Source organism: Crocuta crocuta, unplaced genomic scaffold (genome assembly GCF_008692635.1).
Source record: "Crocuta crocuta isolate KB4526 unplaced genomic scaffold, BGI_CrCroc_1.0 scaffold113, whole genome shotgun sequence".
Classification (NCBI taxonomy): Eukaryota; Metazoa; Chordata; class Mammalia; order Carnivora; family Hyaenidae; genus Crocuta; species Crocuta crocuta.
This window is the reverse complement of record NW_027530368.1, coordinates 9,434,571-9,455,760: the sequence shown is the minus strand read 5'-3', so window position 1 is coordinate 9,455,760 and position 21,190 is coordinate 9,434,571.

The following is a 21,190-nucleotide window of genomic DNA, read 5'->3' as shown; positions in this document are numbered from 1 at the left end:
CGGGGGGGGGTGGGGGGTGGGGGGTGGGGCAGAAGGCAGTTGGATTCGTTCACCGGACACTGATTTGCTAGAAAAGGAAGTGGGGGTGTCAGGGACATTATTTCCACTTCCTGGATACGTATTCAAACATGGAACAACTGAGTTCTAACAGGACAAGGCAGTAAATTAGGCGACCACCCCAGGTGGTACCACACCCAACAAGGTTCCAAAATGAGGAAGAACTAGTAGCAGTATTTTTTTTTAATTTTTTCATAGTTTATTTATTTTTGAGACAGAGAGAGACAGAGCATGAGCAGTGGAGGGTCAGAGAGAGAGGGAGACACAATCCGAAGCAGGCTCCAGGTTCTGAGCTAGCTGTCAGTACAGAGCCCGACGTGGGGCTCGAACCCACAAACCGAGAGATCATGACCTGAGCCAAAGCCAGACACTCAACCAACTGAGCCACCCAGGAGCCCCATAGTAGCAGTATTTTTAAGGCTTCCAGAGAGCAGGCTCTGCTTGCCACCTTCAGTATAAAGGACAACAAAGATACCTCAAGAATACTTAAAAAGAGAGAGAGAGAGAGAGAGAGAGAGAGAGAGGAAGGCCAGCTCCAAAAAGGTTGAACACAACCTCTTTGCCTTTTAATAAAATTAAATTGTGGTACACTCACACAATGGAATACTATGTGGCCACTAAAAAAAAATTAGCTGCTTTCTGTGTAGCGATATGGAACGATCACCAACATAAATGTGAAAAAATCCGGAGGCAGATCATTCTGGATAATATGCTACGTAGTATGCAAAAGACATTTTCACTACATTTGTGTAAAATAATAATATCCGTATTCTTGTATATGTGTGGAATGTCTCTAGAAGAACACACATGAATGTGCATGAGCTACTGAAAATAATGAGGTTATAAATCAGGAGAGTGAGTCTCCCCGTGGAGGGCTCCGGGATGCCACTAATATCCTGTTCTTGACCCGCCTGTTGGTTATGCGTTGTGTTCAGTTTATGAACGCTCATTTGCCTGTACTTAAGATTTATGTACTTTTCTGTTATACTTTGATACAGTTTTCAGAAACAACAGACCTTTGAGTAGTAAATTAAATGAATAAATGACATAAATAAAATAATTTTGAATAATAATGAAAACATAACTCCAGGAGGCTCTCAGTCCCTTTCCCAGAAGATTCCTCCTGCCTGTTACTCACACACCCAATTCAGGACAGAGAGTGAAAGAGGCTTAGGTTTCAACGATCCCCAATCTGGCCTCATTTACTCTTCCTTCACACTGACCTCAGCCTCTTTATCAATTGCTTCAGGACTCTTTTTTTCTTTTCTTTTCCCCAAACAGATTAAGCCACAGTTGTTCATCTGTTCAACCAAGTCTGCCCGCTGTGCACCCACTCCAGGGCTGGGGTGTTGAAGAAAACCTGCTGGCTGTGAAACAGAAGGGGAGTTGTTTTATTTCATGCCGGTACTTTTCAGCGTGAGCAAGCTTATTTCTCGTTAAAAAAAAAAGAAAAGAAAAGGAGGCGAAAACAATCTCTCGATCCCTTAAATGGAGGAGAAATTTTTTAAAAACATACAATTTTCTCTTACAAGGTGGTGATATTCTTCCTAAGGGGGTCACGGATTGCCCCAGAAAGAAAAAAAAAAAAAAGTAAGTTCTCTTCAACCCCATTTTCAAATTCGATCGTAGGCATTCCCTTTGAGGGAAGTTGGGTGTTTGCCCAGGAAGTTGGACGCAGCAGCCAAGATTCACTCACACCTGGGATATATCGCCTCCTGGAGAAGGGGGGTGGGGGGGAGGCCTGGCATTTATTGAAGGTCCCCCTGGGTGCCGGGCACAGTGCTCACCACTTCCATTATTACACTCAGGCGACAACAGCTAGAAAGTAGACACTGCTCTTTTACCCACTTTACAGAGGGACACGAAACCTCTGAGTGGTTAAGGGTCCGCCCGAGGTCGTACTCTGTACACACCCCCGGGGCCTAAGCAGCGCTCTACTCCTGTCGCTTCTGGTCCTCTGCAGGTGTCCGCGTGGTTCTCACCCGGGGCTCGTGCATCTGCAGTGAGATGTGGCTGCAGCGGCTGTGACCGAAGGTTCCACGGAGCTCGACGTCCCGGACGCCTTGCTGAGCGAATGAAAGCTCAGCGTGTCGGAGGGAGCCTCTCCGAGAGGGACTGTCCCGAGGGCAAGGATCCTGAGAGAGGCCGCAAGTGTCCTCTAGCGCTGGCCTTAGCACTACTTTTACTGCAGGTTCTTAGCCGAAGTGAATCAGGGGCCAGACCTAGGTAAGGAAGATGAGGGAGGGACGCCATCTCTCTCTCTCTTTTTTTTAATGTTTATTTATTTTTGAGAGAGAGGTAGAGGGAGTGTGTGCGTGCACGTGCATCCGCATGCACGCACGCATGTGAGTGGGGGAGGGGCAGAGAGCGAAGGGGAAAGAGGAGCCGAAGTGGGCTCTGTGCTGACAGCCCGATGCCGGGCTTGAACTCACGAACGGTAAGATCATGACTTGAGCTGGATTCAGATGCTTAAGCCAACCCAGGCTCTCCTGTACTCCATCTCTCTCTCTCTCTCTCTCTCTCTCTCCCTCTCTCAATGTTATTTATTTTCAAGAGAGAGAGAGACAGAATGCGAGTAGGGGAGGTGCAGTGAGAGAGGAAGACAGAACCTGAAGCAGGCTCCAGGGTGTCAGCACAGAGCCGGATGCGGGGCTCGAACGGTGAAATCATAACCTGAGCCAAAGTCAGGTGCTTAACCAACTGAGCCACCCAGGTGCCCGTGGACTCCCATCTCTTAATGGGAGGAGGAGTGAAAAGAGTTTGCAGCCATCCTTAATCTGCATACCTAGAAAGCAAGGAAGCCAGGATGTGAATCCAGGTCACCTGACTCCTTCCTTTATAGTCACCTACAGGCTTAACTGCGAACCTTCCCAGCTACTGCAAATGGCCATTACTGATTGTGGTGTTTGAAAAGGCAGTTGGTGGCAATATCAACACCACTAAGATACCTGTTGTTAAGGATGCCAGTGTTGGCTGCACCAAGCTCTCCTAAGAAGGGTCCTAGTCTTCCCACTACCCACAGGAAGCCGCTCTCTTTCCTAACAAAAGGTGATGCCTTCGCAACCATTGAACCCAATGTCTGCAAAGCTTCAGAGGCACCAGGTGTCCCTCCTTCTGAGATTGCTGGTTCTTCCACCGTAAGATGCTGAGCCCTCGCTGAACCTGGACACGCAGGTTAGGAGTTTTCCGGAGGTTCTCTAATAAGTGCTATTTGGAATCCTGGGTAAAGGTCTGTGGGCTTCAAAAACAACTTTTTACCATGGTTTCTTTTTTAAAAAAGTTTTAAATGTTTTTTATTTATTTCTGAGAGAGACACACACACACAGCGTGAGCAGGGGAGGGTCAGAGAGAGAGAAAGGTACAGAATCCAAAACAGGCTCCAGGCTCTGAGCTAGCTGTCAGCACAGAGCCCGACGCGGGGCTCGAACCCACGAACCGTGAGATCATGACCTGAGCCGAAGGCAGACTCTTAACCAACTCGGCCACCCAGGCCCCCCAACCATGGTTTCTTTTAGAAGCGAGAGCCCCAGCCACATTCCCCTGCCACCCAACCTTGGCTACCATCCCTACCGTGACCTGCCCTCTCTCCAAACATCCAACCGCACACTTCTCTGGTTCATCTCTGCTGTGTGTCCCGTGCTTCTCCAGATTCTTCTGCGGTGCTGTCTGGCACTATGATACCAAGGCGTGATGGGTTTCACTGGGGTATAAGAAAAGCCCAGTCATCCTGAGGCGCCGAGGTTCAGTCAAGTCAGGTCAGGAGGAAGGCATCTATGGAAAATGGAGGCGCTGTCCCCAGAGGGGTCTTCTATTCCTTACACCCCACTGGCAGTATTTGTTCACTCCTGAGATGTCTCACTGACGCCTGCGCCCCACCAGCCATCGGCTCCTCCGCGTTTCTAAGCACCTCTTCCCTCCCCCTTCCTCACCGACCCCTTCTCCTCTGTGAGGCTCCCAGAGTCCCCTCTGGTGCAGAGCCTTGTGCTTCAGATATTCACTGAATGAAGAAACCTTGCTGTTAAATTTTAGAAAAAAGATTTTAAAGCTGAGGGGAGGAGGCAGCTTAGAGAATCTCAATGCTGCAAATTGGAGAGTTTAAAACCTAATTACTGTCTGGCCTCGGCCTCGAAAAAGGCCTCAATCAATATTTATTGAATGATTAAGCAAACTTTACATTCACACTGTTGGTAAATAAAAGGATTTTCTTAATAAGCAAATCATTAGAAGAGATTGCTAGAAGGAGTTTAACTTAATTGAGAGGATACTTCTCAAGCCTTTTGTTTTATCCATTCCAAATAATAGCCTTCTTATAATTTTCAAGTGTGCCTTAGGTATTTGTTAAAGAGAGTCTAAGACTTGGTCTCCATTAGATAAGATTTCCTATCAGTTTGTGTTGGCGCTTGAAAGTAATAACAGTGAATGTCTTGTAAATGGCCTTTCTCCTAGCTTTCTACCAATTCGAAATGATAATAACTTCTTTCATCCACCAAACACCAAAAAGAATCCTGGCAAAGTAGATCTTAAGAATATAGCTTAATGTCTCCGTGGGTCAAATAGAAAGAGTAATGGCAGCTGTCTCAGAGAGCCGTCATTGAGATTTCAGTGCGATTGGGACAGGAAAATATTTTGACAAATTTACAAATGTTTTTAAACGGTGTGTTTATTTCCTAGTGTCCCTTGCCCTCCTGATTCTGTGTGTAGTCTTTCCTTATCGCCTTGAAGTCAGCTAGCTTTTATTGCCTCAGGGGAGGAGTGATAAGGCAGAAAAGCCACAAAGCTACTTAGGAGTGGTAAGAAGGAGGCCATTTGAACTGCCAAATTTAACTCTTGAATAATGGAAGCATCAAGTTTGCGGCATATACACTAAACATGGAAAAACAGAGAGGCAGGCATGTCAAGATTATCAAGGCTATGGAAGGGAGGAGAGAAGCCAAGGGGAGGCAAACCATTGGTGGCAGAGTCCCTGACAAAGAGGCTTACTGCAGTGGGGCGGGGTAAGCAGCAGAATTTGTCAGGCAGCCGGGCTGAGCGGAGAGGTGGGAGTGTTAGGCTCTCTCCAGATGCCGGAAACTGTGGCTTGTTCTTGGTGAAGTAGGAGGTAGTTTTGAGGTAGCAGAGAGAACCATGACTTGGAGGTGTGGAGCGAAGGAGTAACCCAGGCAGGGGCCTGCTGGGATGTCAAGTCTGGCAGTTGGGATTGATAAAGTTAATTCGTATATCGGGACCCACAAAATGGAGGCTCACGTCACAAATCTAAACCCAAGTCAACCTGTGCTTAGGAAAAACATCTGTCAAGGAAACCTAACGTACACCAGTCACAATCCTCCACTCAGCTTTAGCGAGCTTACCTTACCCTAGGAAACAGGACCTGTTAGACTTACAAGGAAGCCCTCATCAATCGTGCCCTGTTTCCACATTGCCTCTTCTAATGCCCTATAAAACTCACTCTTGCCCAAACGCCCTTGGGAACAGTGCTTCAGTACTTGTGAGGCACTACTCCCTGGTCTGTGGATTGTTTTCCCTTGAATAAAGGACATCAAACTTGTTTTAGTTCTGTCACTGGACAGGATGTAATGGAAGATGCCACTATGGATGGATGAACACCAGGACCTCCAATCCCAGCTACTTGCCATCGCCTGGAAACTCAGATGAAACCTGGAATAGAGCAGTAGCCAAAATCAACTGGAATTAAGTTTCTGCCACCCAGCAGAATGGGCATTAAAAAAAAGCCACTTAGGGGCTCCTGGGTGGCTCAGTCAGTTAAGCACTCAACTCTTGATTTCAGCTCAGGTCATGATCTCAAGGTTTATAGGATTGAACCCCATATCAGGCTCTGTACTGACAGTGTGGAGCCAGTCAGTGTGGAGAGCTTGGAGTCTCTGTCTCTCTGCCCCCCTCTTGTTGGCATGTGCTTTCACATGCTCTCTCTCTCTCTCCCTCAAGGTAAATAATAAACATTTAAAAAAGAAGAAGAAGCCATTTATAGAAAAAGTAAATTAAAATACATTATTCAATTCTACATATTTCATCCAGACTTGAGATTTGCCCCCAACCTGAGATGATGATGTAAGTGTCTGATTATATTATATGTGCTCGATAAATGCTAGTTACAATTATTACCTTTGATCCCATGACAAGATACTGAAGAAAGTCCTATTATACACTTTAAGAAAGGCCTGTTGCCAGATGTGAGGGTGATCTGGCCGAGACAGCTATCATTCCATTGATTGCCAGGGTTGATTCAGCTGATCTGGCGGGCTAGGTGGGTGTCTTCCTCTCTCACCTCTCTGTGTGTTCCCCCCTGAGGCTGCATACTTGGTCGAAGAGGATAACCTTCCCGCATAGAGGAGGACAATTCTTAGGTCAAGGGAGTATGAGTAGTTACAATCGCCTGCTAGATTCTCCAAACAAGTGTTTAAGGACCATTTGTAGAAGGATGTAGGGTAGTCAAGCTTCCAAGACTCCAGACATAGCCAAATGAGGTGCTGCATGTGGTAGTCTGCCTTTCTTTAAAAAAAGAAAGAAGGAAAGCAGGAAGGCAGGCAGGCAGGAAGGAAGGAAGGAAGGAAGGAAGGAAAAAGAAGTCCTATTACTTTCTCTTATAGAACCAAAGAGGGGAAGGTGGGTCACTTTATTCTTGCTGAGAGACACTCAAGTTAGCACTACGACCAGTCATGGTGGGATAATGGGCCATCAATAACACAGAGAGAATAGCAATGAAGAGCTTCTATGACTCGTAGGGTAAATTTCCTCTTTACTCGTTTTTTAACAGATTGGCCTGACTACATATGGTCCTCTATAGAAACCACTATATAGTCATCAAAATCAGCTTCCTTTAGGGCACACAGTGAGACTACATTTCCCAATTCTTCTGGAAGGTGGGTAGGATCTTCTGACCAATTCTGGCCAATGCAATGGGGTATAAGTAAGATGCTGCTTCTTGCTCCCTCAGAGCCTTTTATGTGATCCTCTATAACTGGCACCAAAGAACTCTGAGGATCTAGGAAATAGAGCCTCAGTTTCTGAGAAGCCACTTGGAAGAGAGCCATTGAAGTAGGGCACTTGGGTTGGACTACTCGTAAGTGAGAAATAAACTTTCCTTGGGTTAAGACACTGAAACAAACTGATTGACATAGCAGTCAACTCTAATGCACACTGTATAAATGTTAGAGGAAGGGTATTGAGTTCCTTTCTTTTTTCAAAAAAATAATAGGGGCGCCTGGGTGGCTCAGTTGGTTAGGCGTCCGACTTCGGCTCAGGTCATGATCTCCCTGGTTTGTGGGTTCGAGCCCCACATTAGGTCTGTGCTGACAGTTCAGAGCCTGGAGTCTGTTTCAGATTCTGTGGCTCCTTCTCTCTCTGCCCCTCCCCCACTCATGCTCTGTCTCTCTCTGTCTCAAAACTAAATAAAACAAAAAACAATTTTTAAATAATAATTTAGTTAGTTATTTGGCATATAGTGCAACAATGATTTCAGAAGTAGATTCCTTAATGCCTCTTACCCATTTAGCCCATCCCGACACACACACACACAACCCCTCCAGCAACCCTCAGTTTGTTCTCTGTACTTAAGCGTCTCTTATGTTTTGTCCCCCTCTCTGTTTTTATATTGTTTTTGCTTCCCTCCCCTTATGTTCATCTGTTTTATATCTTAAAGTCCTCATATGAGTGAGGTCATAGGAGATTTCTCTTTCTCTGACTGACTAATTTTGCTTAGCATAATACCCTCTGGTTTCATCCACGTGGTTGCAAATGGCAAGATTTCATTCTTTTTGATTGCTGAGTAATCCTCCATTGTATTTATCTATACCACATCTTCTTTATCCATTCATCTGTTGATGGATATTTGGGCTCTTTCCATACTTTGGCTATTGTTGATAGTGCTGCTTAAACTTTGGGGTGCACGTGCCCGTTTGAAACAGCACACCTGTATCCCTTGGATAAATACCTACTAGCACAATTGCTGGGTCATAGGGTAGTTCTCTTTTTAATTTTTTTAGGGACTTCCATACTGTTTTCCAGAGTGGTTGTTCCAGTTTGCATTCTCACCAGCAATGCAAAAGGGTTCCTCCTTCTCCCCATCCTTGCCAACATCTGTTGTTGCCTGAGTTATTAATGTTAGCCATTCTGACAGGTGTGAGGTGGCATCTCCTTGTGGTTTTGATTTGTTTTTTCCTGATGATGAGTGATGTTGAGCATTTTTTCATGTGTTGGTTGGCCAGCTGGATGTCTTCTTTGGAGAGTCTTTTGCCCATTTCTATTCATGTCTTTTGCCCATTTCTTCACTGGATTGTTTTTGGGGTGTTGAGTTTGATAAGTTCTTTATAGATTTTGGATACTAACCCTTTATCTGATGTAATTTGCAAATATCTTCTCCCATTCTATCGGTTGCCTTTTAGTTTTGCTGATTGTTTCCTTCACTGTGCAGAAGCTTTTTATCTTGATGAGGTCCCAATAGTTCATTTTTGCTTTTGTTTCCCTTGCCTCCAGAGACATATTGAGTAAGAAGTTGCTGTGGCCGAGGCCAAAGAGGCTTTTGCCTGCTTTCTTTTGAGTTCCTTTTAAATGTGATTGTGGCTCCCTACCTCTGAACCCCCACTCTCTACCCTTTTGCTGCATTCAGCCTTTTTAGTAGCCTTCCCAGAAGTCCAGGAATGGGTAAATATAATAGCAGCTTGCTTGCCTCCTAAATGTTCTTTGGAATTTAGGCATTTCGGAGAGTGAGCATGAAGTGTTTTCATTGTAAGAACTTAAAAATTCTAGGGGTGCCTGGGTGGCTCAGTCGGTTTAGTGTCCAACTGCAGCTCAGGTCATGATCTCACAGTCTATGAGTTCGAGCCCTGCATTGGGCTCTGTGCTGAGAGCTCAGAGCCTGAAGCCTGCTTCAGATTCTGTGTCTCCCTCTCTCTCTCTGCCCCTCCTTTGCTCACTCTCTGTCTCTGTCTCTCAAAATAAAATAAAGACATAAAAAAAATTTTTTTTAAAAGAGCATAAAAATTCTAGACTGAGAGAATTTTTGTAAACAGAAGGCACATTTGTAGTCATCTGGTTCAACCATTAAAATAAGTGAGAAACTGAAGCCTTGGGGGCACAGTATTGACTTAAGACCATAGGCTGGATAGTACTAGCACCAAAATCAGCACCCACTTCTTCGGAGCTCCCTCCAAGGTGCCCACTGATGCACTGGGACATCCAGTGCAACATCTCATCTACAACTCCAGCTCTAGAGTTGGACCAAACTGGGCTAAAATTCTGTCTCCTCTTCTTACCGGGCAGACCACCCTGGATTAGTATTTTACACCTCTAGACAGCATTTAACCTTATCTGTGAAATGGAGATGATAATAATAATAGTACTTGGGGTGCCTGGGTGGTTCAGTCCATTAAGAATCCAACTCTTTCTTGATCTCAGCTCAGGCCTTGATCACAGCGTTGTGAGTTGAAGCCCAGCATTGGAGTCCCCACTCAGCATGAAGTCTACTTAAAAAGAAATTAATTAATTAATTAATTAATTAATTAATTAATACTTTCCTCTTAGGGTTGTTATATCAACTAAACAAATTAATGCATTCAGAGTACTTAGCACACATCTGACCCTAATACAATTTTGTGAGGTTCTGCCATTATTTAAAAGAATACCGTGGGGCACCTGGGTGGCTCAGTCAGTTACGCGCCCAACTCGATTTTGGCTCAGGTTAAGGTCTTGCAGTTCCTGAGACTGAGCCCTGTGTCAGATTCTGTGCCGATAGGGCGGAGCCTACTTGGGATTCTCTCTCTCCATTTCTCTCTGTCCCTCCCGCACTCGTGCACACACATGCTCTTTCTCTCACAAAATAAATAAACTTAAAATACCAAACTTGTATAAAAACAGTGCCACAACCTTAACAACATCCCACACAGCTTGAGGATTACTTCTTTTGTGAACAGAACTCTGCATTTTCTACTCATGCTTTTGAAGGAGCTCAAAAATATGGTGCTTTGGTATATTGATTATTTTGAGCTGAAGGCACTTGAAAAGCAGCAGACGTAGGGGGAGGCTCTCTCTGAACTCCCTGCATCTGCCTAAAGACAGATCCTCCTAAAGGAACCCCATTGTCATCAACGCCCAACCTGGGAGTTTTACCAACCAGGGAAGACCGAATCCTGTCACAGGACAGGAGACTAGAAGTCCATAGCACAGCCAGACAGACTTTGTCACACACTGTCATGCTTCCCATCTGACCTTCTAAGGGCCCATCCATCTTTCCCCCCAAGTCATTAACTCTCCCCTAACTGACCTGCATCTGCACCCCCTTCTCTATTAAGATGGTATATAATCTCTCAAATCTCCCCTCTTTTTTAGGCATTTCTTTTTTCTGTGATGCCCTTATCCATATACTATTAAAAATTAATAGATTTGTATATCTTTTCTCCCATTAATCTGCCTGTTGTCAATTTTTCTTGCAGACTCAGCTATTGAAGCTAGAAGGGTAGAGGGAAAGTCTTTCTTCTCCTACACTGTATCTGGGGCATTGATTCCTTTCCTTGTATGCCTGATTCTCTCCTCTACTAGATGGCAAATTTCTTGTTGTCTTCTCTTTGTCTCTCTCACTCGAGGCATACAAGTATGCCTTGCACAGAAGTGGTGCTCCCTTCAAGCTTGTTGGGGAGCAAAGCCCATCATGAGGAAGATGAACGTAAAGAACCTGTGAATCTTTATTACCTCATTCTTGCCCAGGGTTGACCACGCCCCATCCCTGCCTCCCTCATCTGGGCTCCAGCTCCTGCTGACTTGCTGAATGACCCTTATTAGGAAAGACCTTGACCTTAACAAGCCCTAGAGAAGGTGGTGGCCCCAGAGATGCCTGACCAGTTCTGGCCACCAGCAGGCAGACGTAGTTTGCTGGGCTCTTGCTGTCTCTCAGTTTCATCCTCAGGCAAGAACTGCTTTATGACAACCAGAAGTCTGGGAAGTATCGATAAGGCTAGCTCCTTGTTCCAGGCCTTACGACGCGCAGTCCTGTTCACCCTGCCTCTAAATGCTGGCCTCGCGTTCAGAATCCTGACCACTCTGCTCTCTAGCAGCACCCCCAGAGCAGGGAGAGTTGGGGAGTATGAAACTCAGAATAGACTGCGTGTAGTTCTGGGAAATGGGAAGATTTGAAACTACCTCTCAAAGGATCAGTCTTGCTATTTGTTGATTGGAATGTGAGGATTTTCCAGGTGAATCAGAATTTGCCAAGACCCCTACAGCCTAAAAGCCCTAAGGGGACCCCCATTAGCAGTAAAAACTCAACTTTCCTTGGCTTAGGCCCCCACTTGCATAACCCAGAACTTTGGCTTCCTCTGGTGCCAATTTTAGGAGGCCCCCCTGAGGAGCATGTGAGCTCACTGTCCTGGGTCTTGAAGCCAAGCCAAGGGCCGGCATTGCCGCTCTTGCCAGAGGCTGTGAGGAGGCTGAGGTCCCAGCCCAGAGCGCTGACCCCAGGCTGCCAGCCCCAGAGATACCAGCTTACCACCTTCACGCCTAGAGGTCCTTTCCACCCAGCGAGCCATACCACGTACCCCGCGGGGTGGAGTGAGATGGGCCTCTCCCCAGCCCGCAAGGCACAGGGACCCCTGCATACCCATGCTAGCTGTGTGGTTCAGACCTGAGTTGGGATCCTGTCTGTCACCTGGCATGCCAATGAATATAGTGGGGTGCTTGGCTAAGCAAAGCTGATATTTTTTTAGCCTCTGAAGCAGCAATTTAAGGGCTGCCAGCTGCTTCCGGGGCTTGGCGGAGACAGGAAGTCATCGTAAAGCAGATTTTTGCTGTTGTTCTAGGAAGATACCTGGAGTGGCCCCTCTTGGTCATGTTCATGGTAAGGCTGCTCTGGAAGAAAGGGTGCAGTCAGGATCTTTTGTGGAAGACAAAGTCCTCTTACCACCCTTCATATGCATAACTGACCTCAAGGAAAGGAGGAGGGCCAACTTGCCAAATAGGTTCAGGAACTTTCTGGGGCTCAGGGGGATGCTGAGGAGGCTGAGTAGAACAGGGGCCCACCTCCACGGAGGCCACACTGGATGCAACCAGGGGCCGATCAGAAGCCCTGATGGCACAAGGGCTTGTGTGGTCCTGCCACCTCCTGGCTTCTCCACCTGCTCAATGAGGAGGCCTGACTTGAGAATAGGGACAGCACATGACGAGCCTCTAGACCAGAGAGTTTCGGCGCTGCAGCATGTCCAAGTCAGCCGAAGAGCGGCCGAAAGTATGCATGCAGAAACGCTTCGCGGCTATTTGTGTCCTATCATGGCATTTTTCATGCTAACCAACTGGTGGAAGTAATCAACGTCCCAGACGAATGGATGAACGAAAAGTGCCATATCCATACGGTGCAATAGTATGCAGCCTCTCCAAGGAAGGAAAGTGTGTAACATGGTACAACATGGATGCACCTTAAGGACATCAGCTAAGTGAAATAAGCTAGTCACAAAAGGACAAACAAGTGCTGTGGGATTCCACTTACATGAGGTACCTAGAGTAGGCCAATCCATAGAGACAGAGAGTGGAATGGTGTCCAGAGGCTGGGGGCGGGGGGAAGGGTTATAACTTTGTAGGTACCAAGTGTCAGGTCGGAATGCTGAACAAGTTCTGGAAGATAGTGGTGATGTTTTGCACAATGTGGGAATGTATTTAATACCACTGAACCGTACACTTAAGAATGCTTAAAATGGTAAATTTTATCTTACGTATATTTTATCATGCCTATACAAAAAAAAAAAAACAATATCAGAGAGGTAGTGTGGGACTTCATTTTTTTTTTTATTTTTTAAAGTTTATTTATTTAGAGAGAGACAGAGAGTGCAAGTGGGGGAGGAGCAGGGAGAGGGAGAGACAGAGAATCCAAAGCAGCCTCCTCATTGTCAGCACGGAGCCCGACCCGGGCTAGAACCCACATCTGGAGCCCAAACCAAGAGTCCCTGACTGGGCCACCCAGGTGCTCCAGAGAGATAATATGGGACTTTAAAAGTAGGTGACAAAAACAGCTTTTTAAAAGAAAGGTGCTGAACCTTCTAGGCAGAACTGGTTAAATGGAAAAACCAGAAACACCTTCTAGGCAGGCCGGAGGCCCTAAAAACAAACAAGGAAAAAAAACCCATCAGAATTCTTCTTTTCTGAAGGCCTCAGGCACTCCTCTTCAAGCCATTAGTTCTAAATGTTAGAGTCTCAGGGCGCCTGGGTGGCTTAGTCGGTTGAGCGTCCGACTTTCGCTTAGGTCATGATCTCGCGGTTCGTGGGTTCGAGCCCCACGTCGGGCTCTGTGCTGACTGCCAGCTCAGAGCCTGGAGCCTGTTTCGATCTGTGACTCCCTCTCTCTCTGACCCTCCCCTGCTCACGCTGTCTCTCTCTCTCTCCTAGAAAGAAAAAAAAAATTTAAATGTTAGTCTCACCAGGGAGAGACAGGCCCTGGCGTCCTGGCTGTTTGTTCCCCTTCCCCTCAGCAAACGCCAAGGGATCAAGAGGAGGCCATAGAGCACTCACGTGGGTCTCCTGTGAAGGGAGCAGAATACACCTCCCCAAAATAAGCCACTTCAGCATGAAGACTATCGTGAGCTAAAGACAATTGAGAAGAAGCAGATACAGGAAAGGCTCTCTGTCCTCCCCTGTTTGTCTAAAAAAGCAGGATATGCATTTGTAAAGGTGTCCCTACTCCTCCTCCCTGTCAGGAAGGACATAAGTCCATCACTGCATGCTGCTCTAGACGCTCATCAGCCCAGACACAGCACCAGAGGAATCTACATCACAGAATTTGCTGATACTAGCCTTTAGCTTCCAGTAGTTTCCCCAGATATTTGCCTTCCCACAATCTGCTCTTAGAAGTTCGAAGTCCTTTTCCTTTTTCTTGTCTGTTTTTTTTTTTAAATATTTTTATTTATTTCTAGGAGAGAGAGACAGAGAGACAGCGTGAGCAGGGGAGGGTCAGAGAGAGAGGGAGTCACAGATCGAAACAGGCTCCAGGCTCTGAGCTGGCAGTCAGCACAGAGCCCGACGCGGGGCTCGAACCCACAAACCGCGAGATCATGACCTAAGCGAAAGTCGGACAGTTAACCGACTAAGCCACCCACGCGCCCCATCTTGTCTCTGTTTTAAAGGGGCACCTAGGTGGCTCAGTTGGTTAAGTGACAGTTTTAATTCAGGCTCAGGTCATGATCTTGCAGTTGTGAGGTCGGGCTCCAAGCTAAGCACGAAGCCTACTTAAGATTCTCTCTTTCTCAGGGCGCCACCTGGGTAGCTGTTCGACTTCAGCTCAGGTCATGATCTCAGGAGTTTGAGCCCCACATCGGGATCTGAGCTGACAGCAAGCAGCCTGTTTGGGATTCTCTCTCCCTCTCTTTCTGCCTCTCCCTCACTCACTCTCTCAAAATAAATAATAAATAAGCTTAAAAAAAACATTCTTTATCTTCCTCTGTCCCTCTCCTGTACTCATGCATGCTCTCTAAAATAAAAAGAAACAAATACGTCATTATTTTGTTCTGTTGGTCTCAGAGTACTGCACGTGTATGCGTGATGCACATGTTAATAAAGTTCTGAGGTGCCTTGATTTCCCAGTGGGTTAGCCTCAGGTCATGGTCACAGGGTTCATGGGATCGAGCCCTGAGTCCAGCTCTGTGCTGACGGCCAGGAGCCTGCTTGGGATTCTCTCTCTGCCCCTCTGTCTCGGCTCCTCTCCCACTCTCACTCTCTCTCCCTTGCTCACTCTCAAAATATACAAATAAACATTAAAAAGAAATAAACTTCTGTTTATTTTTCTCTCATTATTCTATCTTTTGTTAGTCTAATTTACAGAGTTCCAGCCGATGAACTTAAGATGTTAAGAGGGAAGAATTTTTTCTTCTCCTCCCCTCACAGTTGGGAAGACTAGAAAATTCAAGTGAAGGGCCAGCTGCCCCTGCTCCTGATTTGATGGGTTTGATATTTGACATTTGCAGAAAGGAGCTTTTGGAGGGACTAGAAGCTTTCACATCTTGAATATTGATCCAGTACTAGTTGCCCAGGGGCAAAAATTCATGAAGCCATATCCGTAAAATGTGTGCACTTTGCTTTATTTACATTATATCTCAATAAAATTAAACAACAACAACACCAACAACAGCCAAGCTTACCCCTCAGAAATTCTAGATTTAAATGGTCTGGGCCTGGGCTCAGGCATCAGAATTTCTAAAGCTCCTCAGTTAGGTCTAATATGTAGCCAGCATTGAGAAACACAAGCCTGTCCTTGCACGGGCTGGCTGGTGACTGGTCCATGCCCTTCTTTGGAAGCAGCTTATGTAAATTAAGTGAACTCCAGGGGTTCTAGGGCAATCCACCGGGTGGGAGAGGGGAGCATTATAATTTGTGAACTCCCATCTGTCCTCCTTGATCCTTCTGAGATCTCCCTCTCCCCTTTTCCCATACAGACGGACATTGCAAATCCACCCTGCAGGCCACCACCCAGGGACTCCTCAGCTCTTGCTTGGATATCTGAACCTCAGTGACAAGGGTCTCCCACGGCAAAAGCCAGAAACGAAGCCTTCAGCCTCCAGTGCCCCGGCCAGAGTGTCACCTCCTGGTAAGTCTGAGAGTCAGAGGCTTATGGCTGCAGGAAATCAGGGCCCACTGCTTCAACCTGGCATGTTGAGACACGGCCTGCAAGAAAAGGNAGGCGGGGGGCGGGGACAGACGTTTCCAAGGACCCTGGAGAAAAATGAGCGAGATAATTTTGGCTGGGGAGCCCTGAGTAAATGCAGTGTAAAAGCTTTGTGACTATGGCCTGGGGAGTCGTTGGAATGAGTATTTATGGCTGTATTTTTCATTGAGCTTGGCTAGAAGACTTCAGAAATGAAAGATTTTTTGGCACCAGAAGCCTTGCACCAACCAGCACATCTCTAAATTAAGTAGTGAAGCAGACAGACTCGGAGTTACTGGACACAAATTTCATGCCACGGCACGAAAATTCAAGCTTCTTGAAATGAGTTCTTGCAATTAGACATTTAAAAATACCTAATGAATACCAATGAAGAAAGGAAAAATGAAGTGATGTCTACTCAAGTAACTGTTTAATGGCAGAAAGAGAGTGCAGAGTTCATCTGCAGGCCAGCCCATGGCAGAGGCCCCCCCTTCTCTTCTCTTTCTTGAAGGTCAGAATCACCCCAAACCACTTACAGTTTCCTGAATAGCTTCCCAGAGTCTCCTAAGCAGTGGGGACACATCTAAGACACACCATCTTTACCTCAACCCCAAACATAAAAGCTGGATCCCTCCTCCCATGCCCCTTGGCCCTCCCCTGCCTCACTGTACTTCTGCTGCCCACTGGTGTCCCCAGCCACCTCTCCCCCCCCCACCAGCAATTTCACTTCTCCTATTCATGCTGTTTTTCTTTCTCTTTTCTTCTTTGTCTTCTTCCCTTTTCTTCTGTATTTGAGTCTGAAATTCCAGTCATTTTGTGCCACCCTCGTGACTTTTGCATAGCCTCAATTCACTTAAATTTTTTTGACATTGAGTGATGGGTTTTTTCCCCCCTCTTGACTCCCTTCTAAAAACGTGTAAAACTTACTTTTAAAAGAAGCTTTCCATCAGTGAAAAATCAGTATTCCTCTCTATAAGCAGTAGAAAATGATAAAACAATAAGACAAACACAATGAAAACAGCAGCAATAGTATGAAATTCTAGCTGGATACTCTTGGTGACGGGAGGCCTACCCCCACCCTTGATTAAGAGATGAGATAGGAAATGTTAAGAGAGGTGTTGAAGACAGACTAGCACCAAACTGGGGCTTTCTCCTTCACCTCATCAGGAGCGTCAAAGGGATAATCTGGGCACTGCTGTTTTTTTTTAATTTAATGTCGTGTCCTTGGGTCATTTTGTGTAGCCCAGGGAACCGTAATGGGAAGTCTCTGTACCTTGCCCTTTGTTTTTTTTTCTCTCTCCCATTTCTTCCGGTTTCCATTTGTTACCTCATTTCCTCCCATCTCTTTCTCCTTTCCCTCCTCTCTTTTTAGAAGAGTAAGCAAGTACTTCTGTTATCTTCAGTGTTCTAACAACCCATGAGCAGAAAGACAGAGAAGAATTCAAACCCAGGAAAGATGACCCAAAGAAGTTCCTGGCCCGGCTGTCTCCCTGTCCCACGGAAGCTTTGCTCCCAGGGGCTGGCCCTCTGCCTCTCCTCCAAGACAGCTTCATGTGCCCAGAACTAGGTATGACTTTCTCTCTGACATAGGTTTTGGATACAGTGTCAGAGAGGAACACCAGTTAGTGAGCCGGGGTACAGGGCCCAGGTCAGCCGCTTTGCCCTCCCAGGACACACGGGGCCCCCCACCCCCCAGGCAAATCCAGAGAAGAGTAGCTCAGGCTGGATTCATTTGGACAGAGACACAGACCCGTCCAGCAGCTTCTCACCACAGCACACAGTGGGACGGCTGCGCCTCGTGGATGAGGTGTGACACGGTTATAAGGTAAAATCATGACTTCCGTAAAAATATTCAAAAATGAACACGTGTTAAAGAATTTATTGTGCTCAAATGATATGACAGAACCAGGCAGATAGATGTTATAACTGGCTCAAAGGAAAAGTCAAAACAGCACAAATTTACATGGAGTAAGGGAATGTTGAGATGAATTGCAAATGAAGACAGAAGTGGGGTTTTTTTCCTGCCAACGGGTGGGGGTGGGAAGAAGTGGAATCTCTACCAGATAAGGCAGAATTTACATACCTATCAACTACCTACAATTACTGAGTTGCAAAATAGCTTAAAGGCAGGGAATAGGGCTTGAACCTCATAACCCTGGAGGGTGTGCTGTAGATGATATGTGTGGATGATTCTGTTTCCCACTGCAACACAAAACTATTTCTACATGAAGTTTCTAACCCAGGGGAGACCCCATTCATTTGCTTGATGGCTCCCTAATATCGGTTCCTTGTAGTGTACACCCCACCCACCATCTCCCCACCAGCCCTCCACCCAGCAGGTCAGGCTGGGAGCAGATGCTCATTTGACAATAGGTGTAAGGAGAGTGGGGAACTTGGGTTCTAGGTGTGACTCATCATTAACTAACAACACGAATAGCATGGCCTGGATCACGTCACCCAACTCCAGGTCCCTTCATTAAATGAGAACTGGCAACTATGGGTGCCTTTGGGTTTCTCTAATTCAGAAGTTCTAGAATTCTGGGGAGTAAGAAGCTGATGTTCAGCTTAAACTAGCCCAGGGTCTTCTGGCCGGAACCTAAGAGGCAACACACAGACTGACTGATTCACTGCCCCACCAGGTCAGTCACTGCCTTGGGGTGAACGGCAAGTCAGATCCTATCTTTGGGCTCCTCCTTTGTTTGGAACGGTTTAGGGCCCCTGACCGATCCTGCAGAGATCTGATGAACTGGCTGAGAAGATCTCTTTCCCTTTTTCACATGGTTTTCCAGAGAGTGGGTGCAGAGCGACCGCACACCGATCTCCCTCCCTACTCCAGCCTCGGTGTTCTCCCCCAGGGTGGGCGGGCCGCACAGGCTCTCCACGTGGCACGCGGAATGGGAGACAGCCAAGGGCTCAGAGAGGCTGCACGCCCGGGCCAGCCGCGCACCACCCCGGGGATGGCCAGGGCGACGTGCCACCTAAAGGGCGCGCCCCGCACGGCCCCAGGGGTTCCTCAGTGGGCCCCCACGGCTGCCGTGCTGCCCGGCAGGAAAAAATGTGAGTCACCCCGTGGGCGGGGCTCGCCGGAGGCGGAATGCCCAAGGAGCAATTAACGCGGCAGCCCTCCCGCCGTCCTGCGCCCAGGGCTGGGCCAGCAAACAAAGTCCGCAGCCCTTCCTCCCAGCCGGGGAGTCTCCTGGCCGCGGGAGCAAAGGGTAGGAGGAGCCAAGCCCGAGAGGGGGAAAAAGAATCTAATTTCCAGTCGCTCCAGCCCTATATTCTCGCCGAGACTGCCCGAAAAGATGCTAATAAAAGACCAGTTGTGTGGCCAGAGTGTTTTCTTCGGACTTGTGCCCGGGAAACTGGAGGGGAAGCCCACGAGCAAGCGAGGTCACCGGCCCCATCCTTACGGCAACACCTTTTGCTCGCTACTGACCCCTCCTGGGGTGATGGGGACAGCTAGTGGCCGGCTGGGAGGCAGCAGAGAGAAATACGACGGACCTGTACACAACTATTGGGCTCTTAAACCCAGCGTCTGGGGGAGGATGGATCTTGCCTGGCCACAGGCTCAGAGCCTCAAATTTTGGCAATTCTCTTTCCCTCAAGGGGCCCCCGAACCTTTCACACAGGACTTCTCTTTTTCCTGAATCTCCCTAACACTGTCCTGGCGAAATGGAGGGAGGCATGGAGGACCCTTAGGAGAACGAAATGAACACAGTTAGGTATTAGCAATGTGACCATAACAGCAGAGCAAAGGGTGCATTTGGGGGCAACGCTAAGGTCAGCCAGGCACCCTTCGCAGTCATTTATCGGTGCCCTTCTAGGTGCTGACTCTGGCAGGGGGCTTTAGGAAATACCCCTTTGAAAGACCTGGATGGGCCACAGGAGGGCAAGGGCAGGAAACAGAGAAGAGGCTAGGGCCTCCTGATGGGATGGATGGGGTAGGGCTGTAGAGGGAGAGGGCAGACTAGCACCACTTCCCCCTCCACACCCTTCTTTCCCGAGAGAGTGGATTTTTGCTGACAAAATAAATGCTACATCCTTCTGGCAAAACAGGGCTCTAAGCGGAAGGGCAAGTGTGAGACACAGAAAAGAGAATGAGTGTTGATTTGAAGACGTTGAGAGACGGGTTCATTGAAGCGGCTGAGAAGAAGGACTTTGGCATCCGTCTGTTCAAAGCCCAGCTTGGCCTCTGCCAAGCTGTGACCTCACACAAGACGCTTTGTCTCTCAGCCCCAGTGTCTTCGCCCCGAGAGAGACTACAACACCCACACCCACGGGGCTTTACATTTTTTTGTTTTTAGTGATTAAATGATTTCAATTGCTTAGTGCCTGGTAGTTCAGGAAACACATGCTCAAAAAAAAAAAAAAAAAAAGGAATAGGCAACTGAATGCTATAAAAATAACTGCATTGATTGTTACTATGAGCCAAACATTATATTAGGCCTTCTACATAATCTCGTTTAATCTTCTCAACAGCCCCATAAGGTTACTATATTATCATCTCTGTTTTACAACTGAGAAAACTGAAGCACAGAGAGTTCACACACCTGACCAAAGTCACACAGCTGATAAGTGATAGAGCCAGGACTCAAGCCTCGATCTGACTCCAAAATCACAGATCTTAACAATCACGCTGGTGACCTCATAGCGCATCAAGGTGTGGGCATGGAAAACAAGCCCTGGCCTGAGCTACCGATGGAGGAATTGTCAGGATTTGATAATAGTTGAAACCATATTCATAGATGGAATGATCCAAAAGATGCAAATACAATTGAGGAGCGAAGGAAAGACCAATGTTTCCAGTGCAGACAAAGAAAGAGAAGCCGTAAAACAGACTGAACAGGGACAGCCAGAGAGGTAGTAAGGGGTGCAATCAAGGGAGGAGGGCAGGCTTCAAGGAGGGGTTGGTCAGCAGGAGCCCGGTGAGCGGCGGCTGCGGCCTGAGAGGAGCCCCGTAATGGGTCCTTTGAGATCTCGGCAAGAGCCAGGGTGAGCCAGAGGCCAGGCTGATGGGAAAGCCAGCAAATGAGACTTGGAGGGAGAGGGAACAAGGGTGATCGCTCTAGGTGGGTGCAGAGGGAAGCGGGGTGTGCCTCTGGGTTTCTGATGAATGCACGGAGATGGACAGAGGCTTCTCCGGCAGCAGGAAAGGAGATGCATTCTGAGGGTGCAGCAGGATGAGGGGCTTTATGGCCAACAGTCTCTCTTTCCTCTGTGAAACTGGAAATCAGCCACCATCGGAGTGCGGTGGGAGCGCCGCAGGCAATTCGAGAGCCATGGTGAAGATTGCAAACTAGCGCTGTGGCGAAGGGGGCAAATGGTGCCAGGCTAGCCAGATCAGGTAATAGGACCGCCAAACCCGGGGAACCTCCTGCAGGACTTAGAGACTGTGTTGGGAATGGCCAATGGCCTCATGTTTGCGTGCTTCCCCCAACAACTTCCACAGCCCCTGATAGGGTCAGCCACCGTCCCAGTTTACACAGGGTGGTTCCAGTTTTAGCA